Consider the following 20,716-nt stretch of genomic DNA (forward strand, 5'->3'; position numbering starts at 1 on the left):
TACTTGACAGATGAGGAAAGTGAGGCCCAGAATGTGAAATAGCTGACCTGAGATCACTCATAGAGGCTGGCTCGCTTGGACCCCTAGTGAAGTCTCCTAATTCCCAGGGGAGAAGGGCGAGGCCTTCCTCTCAGACCATCCTCTTTCCCCATCATGGCTCTGCCCAGTGCAGATGAGGGAAGCCCAGCCTTGGGATCCCTGTCTTTCTCCCTCCAGTGATTTCCTTCCCCAAGAAACATGAGGGCCATGAGTGCTAGGTGCCAGTGTGGGGACTGGGGGGTCCTTGAGTGCCAAAGGCAGGGTGCTACTGTTGAATACTACTCAGGGTGCTACTTTGTATATATATGTACTGTGGAAGGCGGAGGCAATGACAGCAGTACACATAGGAACCTTTGCTGTGGATTTTCCAGCAGAGCTCAGGACAGTGGAATCAGTAGAGACTGCAGAGCTGAGCCAACCTGGCTTTCAATCTTCACCCTGACACACATTAGCAGGGTGAGTTACTTGGGCAAGTGACTTCATCTATGAGCCTCAGTTTCCTCACCTGTAATGTAGGAATACAAATGAGACAAGATAAAAGAAATAAAGATAGGTAGAAAGGAGACAAAGAACAACCTTACTTTTTAAAATTGTGCTTTTAGGAAAAACTCAAGCCTTTTTCCCTTCCAAAAAATATATTTTTTTAAATTCTAACTTGCCTATACACTGGGCTCTGGGTTTCACACGTGTAAATTGCCCTTCCTCCCACAGAGCCCCATCCTCAAGGGAGCTGCAGTATTAGTGGGAAGTGTACACTTCAAGCATAGGTAACTGGTTTGCATTCTAACGTAGCCCATCAAGTGGGTAACCTGACAGAGTGTGGGAATACACATCCTAGATCACCTGTCTTGAACACATACTGTATAAAACTACATAAATCACCCAGCTTCAGACCATAATGTACCTCTCTTGAGAGCTCATACCCTATTTTGAGTGTGCATTTGTAAAATTTTGCCTAATAAACCTATTTATGCTTCTCTTACTGGCGCATCTTGAAAATTCTCTATCAAGTCAGTGAACCTACAGTCTACCCAGTGGGTGGGGTGAATCGAGGTCCCCATCTCCTCTCTGGGAACCTCCTCAGACCCCATTCATGACACTAATCCCTGCTTTCTGATGTCCGGTTGAGATGATTCAATGAGCACATAAAAGTAGGTCTGTATTCTCATGCTCCTCATAGTCTCTCCTCCCTGTCCCTGTCCTTCTCCCTCTCTCTTCTCATCTGTCCCTCCTCTCTCCCCCTGTCTCTCTCTCTCCTCCACCTCGAGTTTCCCCTCTGCTCCCAAGATGAAATGAGGAAAGAATCTTGACCTGCTGCCTTCCCTCACAGACCAAAGGCAATTGTACGGAGGGCAGTGGTGTGGGGCACTAAGGTCTGTGGTAAGTCAACAGTGGCATCTCTGAAGATACCCACATCAAATCTCTGAAACCTTTCTTAACTCACATGCCAAAAGCTGTGATTAAGGATTTTAAGGAGAGGAGCTTTTCTTGACTTGTCCAAGTTGGCTCTAAATGCTGTCACAAACATCCCTATATGAGAGAAGAGAGAGACAGAAGAAAAAGGAGAAGACACGCATACCCAGAAGAGAAGAGAAGAAGACAGAGGCAGAGGTTGGAATGATGTGGCCAGAGGCCAGGGAGGGAGCACCTGCAGCCACCAGAAGCTAGAAGAGGCAAACAACACATTTTACCCCCAGAGTCTTAGAAGGAAATAAAACCTTGCCAACACTTGTCTTCAGATTTTTGTACTCAAGAACTGAGAGCAAATACACATCTGTTGTTTTAAGCCACACAGTTTGTGGTAATTTGTTACAGTAGCCATAGGACATAGGTCTATCGGCTCTGGTTCCAAATCAGGCAGCCCCCTGCCTGTGTACCGCTCATTTCCTAGCAGAACCTGGACCTAAGCCCCAGACACCCACACAGCCCCAAAGACTGCTCCTGGTGGGATGGGGTGCCTGTGTAGGCACAAAGGGAAATTTCCCCTTCACCCTCTGAAGGTTTGCTGGAATAAACTGACAAAGATGGATTAAATAGAAGAAAAGGCATACAAATTTATTAACATTGAAAGGGGAAAAAAAATCACAGCACAGAGGAAAATCACAGGGGGTGTGAGTACCCATTAGTCCAAACAAGATTCAAAAATTTATATAAAAACTAACCTTTACCTAAAAGGGTGAGAGGATGGTGGATATAGACAATTGTAGGGGAATAAAAATAATTTTTAGGGGGAATTTGATGGACTGAGAGAACATACAGTGGGCTGAGACAAAGTCTCCTGGGCCTAAAGAATGGGCAATGACTTGTAAATGATTCTCCATGGGACTGGAATAGGCGACAATGCTGTGTGACTGCAGTCTGTCCGGCCATGTTGACAGACTTCTTTCTTCCTGAGATGTGAATTTAGTCTTCTCAGGAAGAAGACTAAAAGCAATTCTGTTCCTCTTTTGAGGAAATGGATCTGGTGAGGTAGATAACGGAACTTTAAACCAGCTCTAGACTACTTGTAATACCCAAGACATTGTAAATGCTGTGTAAATAGTTGTTATACTGTACTGTTGAGGAAATAATGACAAGAAAATGTCTGTATATGTTCAGTCATGATGTAATTTTTTCCTGAATATTTTTGATCCACAGATAGTTGACTCCATAGATGTAGAACACATAGCTATGGAAGCCCAATGTGTTTTAGGATATATAGCAACATTCCAGCTGGGAGAACCCAGCTGCATGTTGTGAGCAACCCTATGGAGAGTTCCATGTGGTGAGGATTGGCATGGTTGACAGCAGCTCTGCCAACAACTGGATTACAACCTCTTGAGAGATCCTGAGCCAGAAATACCCGGCTATGCTGCTCTTCAACTCCTGGTCTAAGGAAACTGAGGTAATAAATGCTTGTTTTAAATCACTAAGTTTCACTTAGGAAGCTGAGGCAGGAGGATTCCAAGTTTGAGGCTAGCCTGGGCTACAAACTGGGCTAGATTATGTAGAAAGGCCCTGTTAAAAAAAATCAGTTTCCAGTTGTTTATTGCTAGTATATAGAATGTAATTGAATTTTAAAATACTGACATATTTTGTGACCTTACTAAACTCATTTATTTCTCACGGGAGAAATTTATCTTGGTAATTCTAGGAGAAGTCAGTAATTTTTGTTTTTTAGAAGTCTATAATTTTGAGATGTTAAGAAATTAGTCTGATGTTCCCCAGCACCCAGCTAGTGAGTATTCTCCACCTTCTTTTCTGCAGCACGTTTTGAGAAACAAAGCTCTTGCAAATTGTCTGTGGTCTTTCCCTTCCGATGCGAGAGAAACACTGGGACCACCAGCAACAGCAGAACACAGGCCTTTCCTTTCACAGCGCAACGTGAACACAACTTCCTGACTACTTCTGAGTTTGTTTTACCTCACTGTTGGCTACTAACTCACTTTTCTTTTAATTTCTCAGCTCAGGAACTGATACCAACAGGCTCCGATCGCTGGACTTCTCTATATCATGACTTCTTTGCTTCCATTTTCCTACCTTGTTTTCCCAATTCAAGTTCCTAAGGGTGAGAGTCTGGTTGGGCCCATCTCATCTTTTCCCTCCACATCACTGCTTGTCAGGCAGCCCTTCGGTCAGCTCCTCCCTTTGTACAATTGGTTCTGTCCATAGAGGATGTCTTAGTCTGTTCAGGCTGCTTGACTAGATGGCTCATAAACAAAAGATAATTATTGCTCATAGTCTGGAAGCTGGGAAGTCCAAGATCAAGGCAGGTGCAGTGCCTACTGCAGGTATATTTTCTGGGTCACAGACAGCATTTTCTTGCTGTGTCCTCTCATGGTAGAAGGAACATTCTGGAGTCTATTTTATAAGGGCATGGATCCCAATCATGCCCTCATGCGTTCACAACCTAATCACCTGCCAGAGGCCCCACCACCCAATACTATTTCCTGGGGATTAGGGTTTCAATGTACGAAATTTTGACAGAAATATTCATATTATAGCAGAGGACAAGGATTCACAGTCCAAATGTACCTACTTGGATGTGGGAGTTGTGGACAGAGTCATTTTCCTTGAAAGGAGGATGATGAGGCAGGCCCTGCAATGGACCCCTCTCATGCCGACCTCCAACCCTTAGTCTCTAGCCCTTGAGGGTGGCTTTGTTACCTACTCCTCATTCAACCAGTGAGAGAAATCCAAACCCCATTTATAGGACTGAACACTTTTACTCACTGGCATTATTTTCCTCACCATCCACTGCAATCCGGGCCTTCGCCAAGTGAGGAGGTTGTGATCCAGAGAGACTAAGTGAGTTGGCTAAGTTAACATAGTGGGTTAATGCGGAGGAAAATGTAAGTACAGTAGGCCTTCCAATTTTCCTGTGCTTTTTCCCTTGCTCCCTAGTACTTGGTCCCAGTATGCATAGCCACTCCAGCTCCCACAGTGGTCTTGAGGGGCAGAGAAACCGACACTGAAGCCCTGTGGAGGCAGGCAAGGCTCAGGAGTAGCTGGTAACTATGATCCAGACTAGTCTGTGGGGAGCAGGCGTGGGGGCTCAGAAAAGGATACCTCAAAGACCAGTGCTTCGACATGCTGAGAGGCCTCAGAACCTACATCCAGAAAGAAAGCCCCTCTGACCTTCCCATTTCTCCTTCTCCAACACAGGGAGAAAAACAAGGTAGGAAAATGGAAGCAAAGAAGTCATGATATAGAGAAGTCCAGAGATCGGAGCCTGTTGGTATCAGTTCCTGAGCTGAGAAATTAAAAGAAAAGTGAGTTAGTAGCCAACAGTGAGGTAAAACAAACTCAGAAGTAGTCAGGAAGTTGTGTTCACGTTGCGCTGTGAAAGGAAAGGCCTGTGTTCTGCTGTTGCTGGTGGTCCCAGTGTTTCTCTCGCATCGGAAGGGAAAGACCACAGACAATTTGCAAGAGCTTTGTTTCTCAAAATGTGCTGCAGAAAAGAAGGTGGAGAATACTCACTAGCTGGGTGCTGGGGAACATCAGACTAATTTCTTAACATCTCAAAATTATAGACTTCTAAAAAACAAAAATTACTGACCTCTCCTAGAATTACCAAGATAAATTTCTCCCGTGAGAAATAAATGAGTTTAGTAAGGTCACAAGATATGTCAGTATTTTAAAATTCAATTACATTCTATATACTAGCAATAAACAATTGGAAACTGATTTTTTAAAAATTATAACTATTTTATTTTACAAATAACTTACAAATGATTTTTTATTACAAATGATTTTTGATATATTTAAGTAATAATGTATTTATATATAAAAGCTTAGCATCATACATTCTAATTGGCTATTGGTCACTTTGTCTGGCTTAGCATATAATCCCCTTCTTCCTACTGCTGAAATCTAGGGTACAAGAATCTGCCTATCTTGCTGCTGTCCAAGAGACACATTTTGGTAATCCCAAATTTGTCAGCTTCTTTGGTTTTGTTTGAGACAGGGTCTCATTATGTAGTTCAGGCTGGGCTTGAACTCACTAGGTAGCCCAGGCTGTCCTTGAATTTGCAGAGATCCTCCTGACTCAGCCTCCCAAGTGCTAGGATTACAGGTGGGCACCACCATGCCTGGCTGTCTGCTTTCTTTGGTCTCTCAGTACCTTCTATCTTTGGTGGCTGGTTCTCACGCACGGGGTCTTCTCAAAACAGTTTTTTTGGGGGAGGGAGTTGGTTTTAAGGGAATAAATGTGCTTAGATTCCTTTTTAGTAATTTTCTTGAGTATGCTTTGATGACAGAAAATAAATATTTAAAACAAATGAAATAAAAACTTAATGCCAATTTCAAAGTTGAAGGAACCTGGAAAACTTTAACTATTGAACAAGATTAGGGAGCTAGGTAAGGGTAGGGGCACTTGGGGAGATTTCTCAAGTTCTGTGAAAGCAGAGAGAAAATGCAAGCTGTCAGCTACAGAACACAAACACTCACGTGTTTATGCTGTAAGCACTGCACATAGGCACTTCACACACACAATGTCACAGCATCACAACTCCGCTGTGCCAACACAGGTGAGCTGCCAATAGCCGTCATAAACTATCAGATCATAGCTATTCCTGCCTTATGTTTTAGGCAAATAACTGCAGTACAGCAATATAAATATTGATTTTCTAGATTTCATAACTGCTAAAGTTTTCAGGACTACATTAGATGCTAATGATAGGCCTACACAGGTGCATATTAAAGTGCATATTAGAGGATAATAAATCCTGCAGAAGCTTCAGCCTCTGTAACATCATAGGTTAACATGGGCCGGGGATTTAGCTCAGTGGTTATGCCGCCTGCCTCGAAAGTGCAAGGATCTGAGTTCAATCCCCGGTACCAAAAAAAAAAAAAAAAAAAAATACATCATAGGTTAACAGTTTCACACATTTATAAACATTAAATTAATAGGAAACAATATTTAAAAATTCTCTAAGAGGCATTTAGTTTCTTACAGGCTTCTTCGATGAACACTGACATGTTCTTCATCTGGGATGAATTATGAAGAACACCCAAGTCTTTTAGAAGAACATTCTGGTTTGGAATTAACATCAAAACTTCTTTCTGCAGTGTGAGTGCTTTCAGACTGCGCCGAGAAAGCTCTGGGAGAGAAAGTATGTTACGTCGATCCAGCTGAAGCATCTCTTTTGCCTTTTCCTCCTCTTCCTCTATCTCATGTGCCAGAATTTCAATTTTGTTTTTTAGACTCTGAATATTCCCAGTCACTGATTCCGTAGTCTGTACTATTTTATCTATTTCTTCCTGCAATAATGCCAGACCTTCTTTATTATCTCTGTCTTGTGCTCTTTCCATTTTCAGTAGATTTGTCACATTAGTTAAATAGTTCAGCTTTTGGGAAGGAACTTTCAGGGTTTCACACAGTTGTAGCAACCTTTTCTTCAGGCAGTTGAGATGATACTGAATTTGTTCTTTTCTTTAATTTTATTACTCAAAATTGCTATTATTACTGCTTCCATCATAGTTTGCAAATGCTCCCTCACACTCTTTGAAAGAGGTTACCAGGTTTTTCTCTTGTTGGATGCTATCTTTATCTGCTCTAGGTTAATATGATTTGTTTGTTCTTCAGAAGACATGCATTTGGGATGATTTTTACTTCTTTTTATTTTGCTTCTAACCTCTTTCTCTGACAATTCCATTTCTTCATCATCAATTTTTCTTTTTGAAGTTTTTAAATTGTTGAGACTTTTTTCTTGGAAGCTTTTGCTTTACCAGGCATCTTGATCTAAATAGTGCAATTATGATACTTTAAAAAAAAAATTTGACTGATTCTTCTTGAATGTGTCTGGAAACTGATTTTTTTTTTTTTTTGGTACCAGGGATCGAACTTAGGTCCTTGCACTTGCAAGGCAGGTGACAGAACCACTGAGCTAAATCCCCGGCCCTGGAAACTGATTTGTTTTTAACAGGGCCTTTCTACATAATCTAGCCCAGTTTGTAGCCCAGGCTAACCTCAAACTTGGAATCCGCCTGCCTCAGCTTCCTAAGTGAAACTTAGTGATTTAAAACAAGCATTTATTACCTCAGTTTCCTTAGACCAGGAGTTGAAGAGCAGCATAGCCGGGTGTTTCTGGCTCAGGATCTCTCAAGAGGTTGTAATCCAGTTGTTGGCAGAGCTGCTGTCAACCATGCCAATCCTCACCACATGGAACTCTCCATAGGGTTGCTCACAACATGCAGCTGGGTTCTCCCAGCTGGAATGTTGCTGTATATCCTAAAACATGTTGGACCTCCATAGCTATGTGTTCTACATCTACAGACTCTACTATCCGCCGATCAAAAATATTCAGGAAAAAATTACATCATGACTGAACATATACAGACATTTTCTTGTCATTATTTCCTCAACAGTATAGTATAACAACTATTTACACAGCATTTACAATGTCTTGGGTATTACAAGTAGTCTAGAACTGGTTTAAAGTAAATGGGAAATGTGCACTGTCATATGTGAATGTGGTGCTATGCCATTGTGTAGAAGGGACTTGATCATCTATGTATGTAGGTGGCCCAGAGGGTCTGGAATCTATCCCCATGATGCTGAAGGACAGCTGTCACACAATAAAACAATGATGTAAGGCAACATCACAATAGGACTGGGCCAAGCAAAGACCCAGTTTCAAAGCAGACAAAAAAAGGCAGAAACCAGTAAAAAAAAAATGATTATAAGAGAGAGTCTATTTTGTCTATGACTTATTCTCTGAGTAACATTTTGGCCATTCTTTTATGATTATTGCACACAGTGTATTGACTATTGTTATTCTCTATTTTGTTTTATTTTTTCATGTATGTAAGAAGTGTGCTTTTTATATTTTCTTTATTCATATCTACTTCTATTACATTAAAATAAATTGATCAATTAGAGTTTTTCAGAATGAAAAACTGATATTTGAAAGTCACATTACAAAAATAAAAAGACAAGTCACAGAGGGGTGAAAACATTTGTAAAATGCATAGCAGATAAGGACTTTTATTCAGAATTTATAAAGAACTCATATAGCTCCATAATAAGAAAACAGCCAATTTTTCAAAGAGACAAATGATTTGAACAGATGCTTCACCACAGAAGATATATGAGTGGCCAATGGGTAAATAAAAAGATTCTTAACATCATTAGTCATTAGTCAAATGCAAACTTGAACCACAATAAAGAACTACTATGGGGCTGGGGATTTAGCTCAGTGATCCTATGCCTGCCTCGAGACCACAAGGTCCCAAGTTTGATCCCCAGTACCAAAAAAAACTATCATACACCCAATGTAATGACCAAAAATGAAAAAGACTGACCCTGAGAAGTTCAGCCAGAAAGTGGAAAGTATATAGTTATCACTTTAAACTGGAAAATTGCTCAAAATTTTAATGAAGTTCTAACACTATATACCTGAAAGCATTTATTAAAGTTACCCAATAAACTATTTAGAATCTATATATGTGGATTACAGTGTTTGTACAAGGGAGATTCCCTACTAAATATCTTTAAATGTGGTCACAGAAATTGTCTATGGGATGAATCATTTAAAGATCTTCTTGTTGGGATTTTTGACATTTAGTACATGTGACATTAGGTCACAGATGCATTAGACATCTGCTAATGAGGGAGGAATTGAATTCCTTAACATTAGGGGTCCCCTCTGTCTTGACCTCATGAGGCCCATCACTAATTAATAAGTTCTTCATAATACTTTGGGATTTCAGTTTGTGTACCATGCTTATTCTGATTTTGGTTGTTTTTGTTTTTGTTTTTAGTGGTACTGGGGATTGAGCCCAGGGCCTTTGCATTGAGCTACATGCCCAGCCCTTTTAAAAAAATTATTTATTTTTAATTTGAGATAGAATCTCACTAAGTTGCTAAATTGCCCAGGCTGCTTTCAAACTTGGGATCCTCCTGCCTCAGTCTCCCAGAGTGCTGGGGTTACAGGGGTGCGCCACTATGTTCAGCTTGCCATGAATATTCTTATATTAATACCCATTTGACCCAGACAGCTTGAGTAGTCAGCCCTTTGTTTCTGGCCAATAAAAGCTCTTCTCTGGAAAAAGGTTAGAGTTCTAGTTTATGACTAAGGGTTAGGTTAAGGTTAGATTTGGATTATGGTTATGGAAAACCTAACTCAACTCAAATTATTTCTAGAACTATCTCTACACACACATAGTAAACGGTCAGTATACATTGGAGAAATAAATGAATGAGTGAATGAAAATGAGCTTACTGTTCCTTGACTTCAGGTGGCTCAATCACCAGGAATGGAGCCAGGTTCTCTCCCTGGATCTGCTCTGAGCTCTGCAGTGCCATGTTCAGGCTTCCATTCTGAGCCGACCACCATTCTACTAATGGACTCCCTGTCCCTCTCTGTAACATCCCACAAAAGGGAGTCTCTCTTGTAGCCATGACAGAAAAGGGAGGGTCACTTCTTTTTCTTAGGAATACCCCCCAAAAAGTCTCCTTACTTTTCTTGGGCTCTGATTTGGTTCAGGGACATCCCTGGACACATGGGTGTAGAGAGGGGGGCTGCATGAATTGGGTGAAACTAACTAAACTTATTCCTAGTTCTGGGAGTGAGCTGATTCCCACAGGCCTGAGTCAGAAATACTGCCTCAGAATATTTCAGGGTGAGACCCAGGTGACTCTGCTGTTCTGACAAGTAAGAACTGTCCACCTACTAGATCAAGTTTAAATGCCCAGCAAGGTACTCCTAGTTTTTTGAGATCTGGCCCCAATGTCCCTGTGCATTGTGCAGCCTTATGCCTTTCTCCTCACTCCAAACACAGTCTCATGAAACTCCCCATGTTCCTGTGACACATTCAGTCTTTCTCACCAACAAGTCTTCTTGTACAAATTCATCTTCCTGTCTTCTCTTCCTCTTCTCGGAGAACTTCTACATGTCCTGCAAGATGCAACTAAAACTCCACTTCGTCTGGGAAGCGGTCGCCTTCCTTCTTCCACTCAGCCAAGCAGAACTCTTTTCTGTGAGTGTCCCAGCACACTGTGTCATAGCACCTGTCACTCTGCCCTGTAATTATTTAATAATGCCGGTGCCAGTTTGTAAAAGTTTCTTTGTGTAATCCTCCTTTGATGTAAACAATATTGAAGATGACAATGATGAGGAGGAAAAAGATGATAATAGCAAAGACTTACCAGGTGGAATACCTGCTCTAAGGCTTGTAGCCAGACCCTTCATCCTCATAACACTTCCGTGAAGGGTGTTCTTTTATTATCAAGTCCATCTTACAACCGGGGTCACTGCGGCCCAGAGAAGTAAACTCATTTGCTTTAGGTCACACTAGTAGTAGAGCCAGGACCTAACCTGAGTAGTGCTACAAGCACCTACTGGATTTCAGTCCTTCTATAGATAAGTCCTTTCACTGAGGATCACGGAAATCATTTGCCCAAACTCACTATTTTCATGGGTGGCAGTCATAATTTGTACCTGGAAGTCTCTCATTTCCAGATGGATTCTATTTAAACCTTCTGCAAGTAATCCCTAGCCCAAACCTTTATCCTTTTCCATGGCCCTGGGATCTGGATTATTTCCACATTTTAGCTATTGCAAATAAAGTTCCTACAAATATTGATGTACAAGTTTCTGTAATACTTTTGATCTGCTTGAGTAAATCATTAAGAGTGGAATAATTGTGTCATTTCATAGATGTACATTTAACTTTTTAAGAAATTGTCAAACTTTTTCCAAAGTAGGTATCTCATTTCACTACCACAAGCTTACATGAGAATTCCAGTTGTCCCACATTTCCTCCAACATTTGACTTGATCAATCCTTTTCATTTTGGACCTTCTAATAGATGTATAGAGTTACTGCATTATAGTTTTAATTTACATTCTGCCAGTGACCATGACACTAAGTATCTTTTCATGTCTTATTAGCATCATCTATATTCTTAGAAAAGTGTCTGTTTGAATCATTGCCCATATATTAATTGGGTTGTTTGTTTTCTTAGTGCTTAGTTGTAAGAATTCATTATATATTCTGAAACCACATCCCTTGTCAGATTTGTGGTTCTGTTTTCCTCCCGGTTTTTGTTTCATCTTTTCATTTTCTTAATAATGTCTAAGACCAGCAAATTTAAATTTTGTTAAAATCAAATTTATTAGTTATTCTTTTGTGGACAGTGCTAATTTACTACAGCAATCATTTATTATTTCAGTGTCCTGGTCCTAACATATTTTTACCAGATTTATCCCCAAATATCACATTTTTTTATGTCGTTGAAATTTTGAAAATTTTTAGTTTTGTTTTGTTGCAAATGAGTAGAAACATAAGTGAGTCGTGTATATTGATCTTGCAGCCTACATCTTTGCTAAGCAGCTTTTTTGTATATTCCATATGTTTTTCCATATAGACAATCCTGTAATATATGAATAAAAGTAATTTGACAATGTTTAATCTGCCATTGTTTCTATCCATTGTATTTTTCACTGCAGGCATTGTAGTTTCCATCTCTAATATTTCTTTTAGTCTTTTAAAATATGTCCAGGAGCTGGGTGTGGTGACCCATGCCTGTAATCCCAGTACTCTAGGAGGCTGAGGAAGGACAATCCCAAGTTTGAGCCCAGCGTGAGCAACCTAGCAACTTAGCAAGTTCCTGTCTTAAAATTAAAAAGGGTTAGGGGTGTAATTTAGTGTGAGACTCTGGGTTCAATCCCCAGTTGACTCCCTCTCCCCCCAAAAGTCAACATCTGATCTGTAAGTCAATCTTTTATTCTAGTTTAGCATATTAAATATATTCATAATAATTGTTCTGATATTATTGACTTTACCATTATGTCATTTTTGAGTCAGTGTCAATGGACTGACCAGTATTTTCATTATAGGTAATGTTTTCTTGTTTCTTTGCTTTCCTGGTAACTATTGATTGGATGCCAGACATTTGTGAATTTTAACTTGTTGTGTGCTGTATATTTTTGTGTTTTATAAAGAATTTTGGTGCAAGAATTAATAAAATTGCTTGGAAACCATTTGATCCTTTGGTTAGGTGAGACTAGGGCTATTTTTAATGTAGGGTTACTTCCTCCTCACTCCCACTACGCAGCCAAGACTCTTGTTAGTGCTCTAATTCACGTGCCTTGAATTAAAAGACTTTCCACTCTGGATACCAGAAACAAGCTGTGTTTCCCAGCCTCATGTGAACTCTAAGGACTATTCCCTCTTTTTTTTGGTGTATCTCCCTAACATCAGGAAATTTCCAGTTGATTAATACCCTCTGTGTATCTCTAGTTCAAGCTCTCCAATGTTCTGTCCTACAAATTGTAGCCTCTTTGGCTTCCCTCAGACTCCCAGGCATGTCTTATTTCCTCAGGGAAGACAGAGCTCCCTGAATTCCCCTACTGTGCCTTGGCCTGGGAACTTTCTATGGGTGGAAGTCGGCCACAAGTCTCACCTTGTTTTTCTTCCTCGCCCTCATCCATCATTGTTCTTCATTGCCTAATGTCAAATGTATTGAGTCAGTCCTTATTTTTTTGTTTTCTCAGTTGTTTCCAATAAGAGGATAAATCTAGTCTCTCTTACTCCATCCTGACCAGAAGCAGAAGTTCTTGCCATCAGCCTTGGCATCAGAATTGGTTGGGAAGTCTCAGGGTTAACTCTGAGCAGGAGCTGCAAGGATGTGTCTCCTTTTTTTTGGTACCAGGGATGGAACTCAAGACCTTGCACTTTCAAGGCAGGCAACAGAACCAGTGAGCTAAATCCCTGGCCCCAGGATGTGTCTGCTTTACACCAGTTGGCACACCTGGCTCCAAGGAAGGCTGAGGAAAATCAGTCTTACTGTGCTCTTAAGATCACAGGCACTGGGTGCCAACCAGGTCAGTAGTCAGGAAGAAGAGATTAGAGGCATATCCCATGGGAAGCCCAAGCTGCCACATTTCATTCTATCTTTCACAATAGAATGATTCTTCACTGAAGTTCCAAAGCTTCCACCTTCCCCGCCATCCTAGCTGGGGTCAGAATGCCATCTTCTAATAGTTCTAACCTCTTCTCCAATTACTGACTTCACCTGGCCAGTGCTGGAAGGGAATCAGCACCCACAGCTCCCCGGCTTGTAATAGTAACCACTACCTAGCAAGAACAATTACAACTTCCTTTTTTTTTTTTTAAAGCAGTTACCATTTGACAGCCCCTGAGTTACCTACTTAGAATCTGATGTTAGGAGAGGTAAACTGGCTTGCTCAAGGTGACAGATGGAAAGCAAATCAATCAAGATTCAGCACTTACCTGGGGAGACCTGGTTGATGGCCTGCCAAGAATGAGTCCTGAAAACTTCCTTATCCTCTGGGTTTCTTCCTACCTTTTGGTCTGGTCTGCTGCATCTGTTTCTAGTTCATATCTGCCTCTGGGCCTGAAGCCTATTCTGAATCTACTTAGTTCTGCTGGGCAGCATGATAGGTAGAATGCGCACAGGCTTTGTAAACAGACAGACCCAAGTTCAAATCCTACTTTCTTACTATCTGTGTGACCACCTCATTCTTGCTCAGCCACAAGAATCACATCTACAGAATGCTATAATGGTTTTACTCTGGGTTGATATTAGGATTAAATGAGATAATATTTTTTAAACGCCTACTTCCACATGAGTGTACAAAACATGGCAGTAGGACTTGTGATTTTCAATCAAGCATGTCAGGAATTTGGAAGTTGTCATTCTGTCCTAATGACAAATAAAAAGTTTAACAAATGGGCCAGGGATTTAGCTCAGTGGTTCTGCTGCCTGCCTCACAAGCGCAAGGACCCGAGTTCGATCGCTGGTACCCAAAACAAAAACAAAAACAAAAAAAAGTTTAACAAATGGAAAAATCAACATCTCTTCTTACACTAATCAGAGAAGTAAGGTCACAGGGCAAACTTCTGCCCTAAAACCTACAGAGACAGGTGGATATGAAGAATCTGTGGAGTAGAAACCCACAAGCAGAAACTTCCACCAGAACTAATGCCATGGTAGGAAAACCTAAACTGTAATTAAGGAATTGCTGGAGACTCAGTGTTGGAAAATCTGAGAATTTAAAACTCCAGGAAGATCCAGTAATGGGGCTAGGGGGTTGGGGGCACAAGTTTGTGAGTTCCACGTTCAGGATCTCTACCAGGTTCTTACAGTGAGTAGCAGAGAAAACTCCTGTGCTACTTCCAGCAGGGGAATGAGAAGTGTGATCATTTTTAAATACACGAGAGCATTCTGTTCTTCTTAAGACTGGCTCCAAAAAAGGCTATTTTGGGCCAGGGATTTAGCTCAGTGGCACTGGGCCTGCCCCGCAAGCACAAGGTCCTAAGTTCAAGCCCCAGTACCAAAAAAAAAAAAAAAATGAAAGAAAGAAAGGCTATTTTACCAGGGCCACTTGACCTGGGGGAAGGGAAATAGCCAATTTCTACCTTCTCTCAATTTCTATTTGGATGAAAAGAAATCCCAACTCAGCCCCCCTTAGTCATCCTCTCGCCACAACCTAAGAGGAAGGAAATCTGAGAAGTGCTGATAAAGTTCACAGTAAGGAGCTCTGGTTCACCAAAGGACTGAGACCTAACCACAGGACTATAAAACACTCTCCTCCGCAGTATTACTAAAATCCCATTTTACTGGAATTCCTTTTGCTAAGTGCATCATGTATAGGTTTCAACAACAACAACAAAAAATCACAAGGCATACTAAAGGCAAAAATTAGTTTGGAGATACAGAGAAAGAATCAGAACCAGAGTCAGATGTGACGGGATGCTGGAAGTGTCAGACTGGACATTAAAACCACCATGATTAATATGCTAAGGGTGCTAATGGAAACATGGACACCACGCAAGAACAAATGGGCAATGCAAACAGAAAGATGGAAATTCCAAGAAAGAAAGGAGGTCAAAACACTGTACATGAGTAGAAGAGTGTCTTTGCTGAGGTCAGTTGTAGACTGGACACAGCTGGGAAAAGAATCTCTAAGCTTGAGAATGTGTCAGTAGAAACTTTGAAAAGTGAAAAGAAAAAAGACTGAAAAGAGGAGAAAGAATATCCAAGAATTGTGGACCGAATACAAGAGGTATAACATATGCATAATGGGAATATCTAAAGGAGAAGAAAGGAACAGAAGAAATATGTGACTCAGGAGGCTCAGAGAACACCAGGTAGGATAAATTTCAAAAAGCAAAAATAAAAAACCTATACATAGGCATATCATAGTCAAACTGCATAAAATCAAGATAAGGAGGTAGATGATGAGGGGAAAGGATAAGGAATAAATAATCTTGAAAGAAAAAGGGAGAAAAACAGCTCCTATCTAGGAGCAAAGATAACCTATTCAACTTCTTGAAAGTCAAGCAAGCAAGAAGGGAGTAAAGCGAAATATTTAAAGTATTGAGAGAAAAAAATTCACCAACCTAGTATTCTTTATCCTGCAAATCTTCCTTCAAAAGTGATGAAGAAATAAGACTTTCATACCAACAAAAGTAGGGGAACTTTTGCTGATGAATCTGCTTTGCAAGAAATGTCTTTAAAAAGTGCTTCAGAGAGAAGGAAAATGATATAGGTGAGAAAGTCAGATCTTCATAAGAAAGGAAAAGCAGTAAAGAAGGAATAAGTGAAGGTAATATTTAAAAGAACAATGTTTTATTTTCTTTACTCTTTAAAATTCACAGACAACACTGTGTGTATTTATTAAGTATAACATACCATTTAAAAATGTATAGATACATTGTACAATGGTTAAATATAACTAAAGAACATACGTTACCTCGAATAGTTATCATTTCTGTGATGAGAGCACTCAATGTGGTTTGTTTGCTTTTTTTTTCCCAGTACCAGGGATCGAACTCAGGACCTTGCACTTGTAAGGCAGGTGTGGCACCACTGAGCTACACACTCAATGTTTTTAAGAACACAGTAGACGATCATTAACTATAGTAACTGCTATAAGTTTACTTCTCCTATCTAACTATAATTAAACATATGGAATACTTCACAAATTTCCAATGTTATGCTCGCTCAGTGACCATTCTAATCTTCTCTGTCATTTCAATTTTAGTGTATGTGGTGCCAAAGTGAAAACATTTTGCAGGATACAGAATACTAAGTTGGTGGAGTTTTTTCTCTCAACACTCTAAATATTTTACTTTAGTCTCTTCTTGTTTGTTTGATTTCTAAGAAATCTGATGTAAATCTTATCTTTGTTTCTCTGTCGGTCAGTTTTTATTTCTCCACTTCCTTTCAAGTTTTTTACCCTTTTTTTTTCCAAGGTGGAGGATCAGACCAGGGCCTGGTACATGCTAGTCCCAGGCCTAACTGGTGTAGATAGCATAGTCTACCCAACAACAGTAGACTACACGTTCTTCTCAAGCTCACATGAAATATTCACTAAGCAATAAAACACAGCTTAACAAATATATAAGAATAGAAATCAGACAATGTCTGCTTTCAGAGGACAATGGAATTAAACTAAGATAGCAATAAAAGCAAGATCGCTGTCAATACATTTCTGAATATCAGTTGAACCAAAGAAGAAATCTCAACAGAAATTTAAAATTATTTGTGCCTAATGATATGAAAATACCCCTTACCAATAGATGGAGGCCACCATCATCATTCTTGTTATTATTATACCTCACCCTCTAGCCACAGCCCTGCCCTAGTCATGGATGAGCTCACCATGCTTACCATACCTTAGACCACCCAGATCCCAGCTCTTGGGTCTAGCTGGGTCATGGCATCCTGATCTTCCTGTCATTCCTGTGAAATCACACATACCTTGAGCTGCAGTCCACATGAGTTATCACAAGTACTTAAGAAAGTTCAGGGCCTCCTTATCTCAAGCATTTCCACAGGCAGCTGAGGTTAAGCAAAGGCCCTAGGAACAGAACCCAGGAGTGCTGTAGAGGAGATACCCATGCTGAATAAGGTGAGGTCTTCGTGACCCCTCATGGCTCCTCCAGTTGTTAATATTTGGGAGATTCTCCAGTTCTCCACATTTCTTAGAACTATGATCTTTAGGCTAGATTATTACAAAATTCTTGATTTTAAGGTTTTATGAGGGAGTTTTATAAATGGTACTAAATGTGGTGAAGTGTACAAAAATTACTACCTAGAATTATGGCCCAGAATTATTTTTAAGAAGAGAAGGAACTACCTCTGATGGGGAGAAATGCTTTGATAAGGACTTTGAGTAGAAATCCAGACATAAGCTTGGGAAAGCTAAAGCCTGGGGTCCTAAGGAGGGAACTGGGAGGAAGGGATTAACATGGGTACAGGGGACACACATCTCATTGGACCATCTGGATGGCATCAACTGTCCTTCACCTGAACTGTGCTTCTCAAGACAGGATCCTCCTCTGAACATTCCAAAACCTCTTGTTGGTCTACTCTCAGGAATGCTTGAGGGAATGATTTTATTGTTTATATGAAATCCAAGAGTCAAATTCATCACATTCAAGTCAGTATGGTTCAGGAAAAAAGCCAGCATACTTTGCGGGAAAACAGAGATTGTGGGGGTTAATGTGAGCCCCTTGGAATTTAGCAGGAAGAAAGCAGTGTTTCGTGCTGTGGTGGTGCAGTTCCTATGGCACCTAAGGACTCCATCACACCAGAGTCTATGGGAATGGCTTTCTCTAGAGGCACACAGCAGACAACCCAGCAACTGAACGTGACAGCCCTACCCTGAGGCATTAGAGGAAATCTTATCACCATTTGAAGAGACAGAGACACCTCCCTCTCCCCACCCTCCCTAGCTAATATTGAGGCCCAGTGTTTTCCTTAGGTTTTGTGTTTAAGGTTCTAAGATCCTAGGGTTCTGTGATTCCACAGTTTTCTTACTCCAACAATTTAGGAGTATAATAAAATTTTACAATTCTAAGACAAAAACCAAGACCATAACTTATGCCATTGGGCTTAGCACATTCCAGGCACTGAGCCAGGTACTTTTCACACTTTATCTCAGTTAAGCCCTAGGAGATAGGCAATATTATTCTCTCCATTTTGCAGATGTGGATACTGAAGCACAGAGAGTTAGGTAATCAATCCAAGATCACAGTGCCAGGGCTAAAGCGGGGCGGGGGCGGGATCTAACTTTAGAGCCTCCTTACCTCCTTACCTCACTGACATTCCAATAAACAGCCTCCTCTCTCCTTTGTCCTCACAGCCTCTTTGTCTATGACCTGCCCCTTTTCCAGGTGAAGCCCCAGGTGCTGCAAGATAGATCCAAGACCCTTCATCTTGTGTTGAGATATGTCATATTGAGTCATACCGTGTTGTAATAGGTTGTGTTGTGTTGAATGTGTTTGTCTCCATTCAACTGTAAACTCTTCTAGCACAACGACTAAGTCTGATTCCACCGAGTTTGAGTCTAAATCCACCTCTCAGTCCAGGAACTGGCACATGGTGGATGCTTAAAGAAATGTTTACTGTATGAGAGATTAATTGGCCACATGGGCTCCGGGGAGTGAGCAACAGTGTCCTAGATCATCCTCCTGAGATTGATTCTGCTGGAGGCTGGCAAGGCAGGCACATTTCTGGAGGCACCTGAGCAGGCAGAGCCAAGCCAGTGCTCATCCTTACCAGGAGCCGGAAGCCAGTAACAGGACAGACCCGAGACCCAGGTGAGGAGCAGATTGTAACTGGAATCAAAATGAGAAGCCTCCTGTGAGGGAGGCCAGGCACAGCAAGAAAATAGCCCCAGATGCCTCTAGTTGTCTGATTCTTCTTTACTAGGAGCTTAAAGGGGACATAAATACCCCAGAGTCAAGCATCCTTAGTGCTGTCTTTTACCCTCTTCTTGCTTCAGGAGGAGGGCCCCATCTGACACCCTGTATGGGCCTTGGAAGCTCTTCCCTAGGGCAAGACTGAGGTCTTTTCCAGGTGTGGGCTCAGGTCCTGCTGTGGACTTTCCAAATTCCTAAATGCAGATCAGATGCACGGTCATTTGAGCCTGTTCAAGGAAAAAGCTCAGGAGTTCCTACCTGCCAGCTTCTCTCCAGTGGGGCCAATTCTGCAGCCCAGTGGCCTCGTGGACCCAGGCTCTTCCAGTACTCACACTGCTGGTCCTCTTCACTGGCTGCTCTGCCTGGCCTTTCCTTCTTCAGTTTACTCCCCAAGTAACTTCCACAGGAGTGTTCTAAAATAAAAGTCTAGCACTGCAGATATAGCTCAGTGGTAGAGCACTTGACTAACAAGTGCAAGGTACTGAATTCAATCCCCAGTACAGCAAATAAAAAATAAATAAATAGGTAGACTATATTTATAATCCTCTTGCCTATGGCAGAAAGTTCTAATTCCTTGGTCCACCACGCAAGGCCTTTCCGGTACTGCCCGTGCTGACATTTCCAACATCACTTCCTCTGGTACTTGAACCTTAGCTGTACTCTAGTCACTGTCTCATGCCTTTGTGCCTTTGCCCTTGGTACTCTGTGCGGCTTACTCTCCTTAAATTTGTACTCATTATTCAAGAATAAGCCTTGCATTGGTTACACCCTGGTTTTATAACATCATGAGCACAATACCATGGAAGCAATAATTACATTGTATAAGTTGTTTGATTATGTTAATTTCCCTACCCAATTGAGAACTCCATGTGAAGTCATATATTGCCTACAGATTTATCCTGTGTCTGGCTCATAGACCCTATGTGTCAAATAAAGGAAAGAAGAAATTAATGAATGGCAATGAATAAGTGAATGAGACAGAGGCATCTGGTAATGATGTGGGTGAGGTTAGAGTGAGCAAGGAATTCTGATGAAAGAAAAGAAAACAAAGCCAGCTCCAAGAGGGAGATGAGGAAGCTGCCTCCTGAGCCCTATTGCCAGCTCTCTGCGGGGGTCCATCCTGTACCTGAGCTATGTGTTCTGAAATCCTCAGAATCTTTGTCATTTCCTTGTGTTTGTTGTTTCTGCTAACCCTGCCAGGAAACCCATCTCTGACCCTGCCCTGAGGAAGAGCTGCTCAGCCCTTGCCCCAAAATGCTGTCTCCTGTATAGGATGGGGTGGAAGGTGGGCTGCACAGCTGACACTCACTCTAGGCCCCAGGGCTTTCCTAGCCTGGAAGTTAGGCAGGCAAGGTCTAAATCAAGACAAAGAGACTGGGCTCGTGAAGATGGGGTGAGGTAGACCAGAAAGCTACAGGGCCAGGAGATGGGATCACTAGGCCCTCATGCTGTTCCTTGAACCCCCTGGGTGGATTTCCTGTTTCAGCTGTCTTGTATTTAGCCACATTCCTGATGAC

The 20,716-nt window shown here is 41.3% G+C and overlaps 1 non-coding gene and 1 pseudogene across 1 annotated transcript; both read right to left on the reverse strand.

The window, feature by feature from the left end:
* Window positions 1-6,450: 6,450 nt before the first annotated feature.
* LOC101698635 (centromere protein Q pseudogene) lies at window positions 6,451-7,255 on the reverse strand (annotated as a pseudogene).
* Window positions 7,256-16,452: 9,197 nt separating this feature from the next.
* LOC147827174 (U6 spliceosomal RNA) lies at window positions 16,453-16,558 on the reverse strand. The gene has a single exon (XR_015452842.1). It is a non-coding gene; the product is annotated as a U6 spliceosomal RNA (small nuclear RNA).
* Window positions 16,559-20,716: the final 4,158 nt, after the last annotated feature.

The sequence above is a fragment of the Heterocephalus glaber genome, unplaced genomic scaffold (genome assembly GCF_053883595.1).
Source record: "Heterocephalus glaber isolate CG9 unplaced genomic scaffold, H.glaber_assembly_v1.0 deba00001452, whole genome shotgun sequence".
NCBI classification, from domain to species: domain Eukaryota; kingdom Metazoa; phylum Chordata; class Mammalia; order Rodentia; family Bathyergidae; genus Heterocephalus; species Heterocephalus glaber.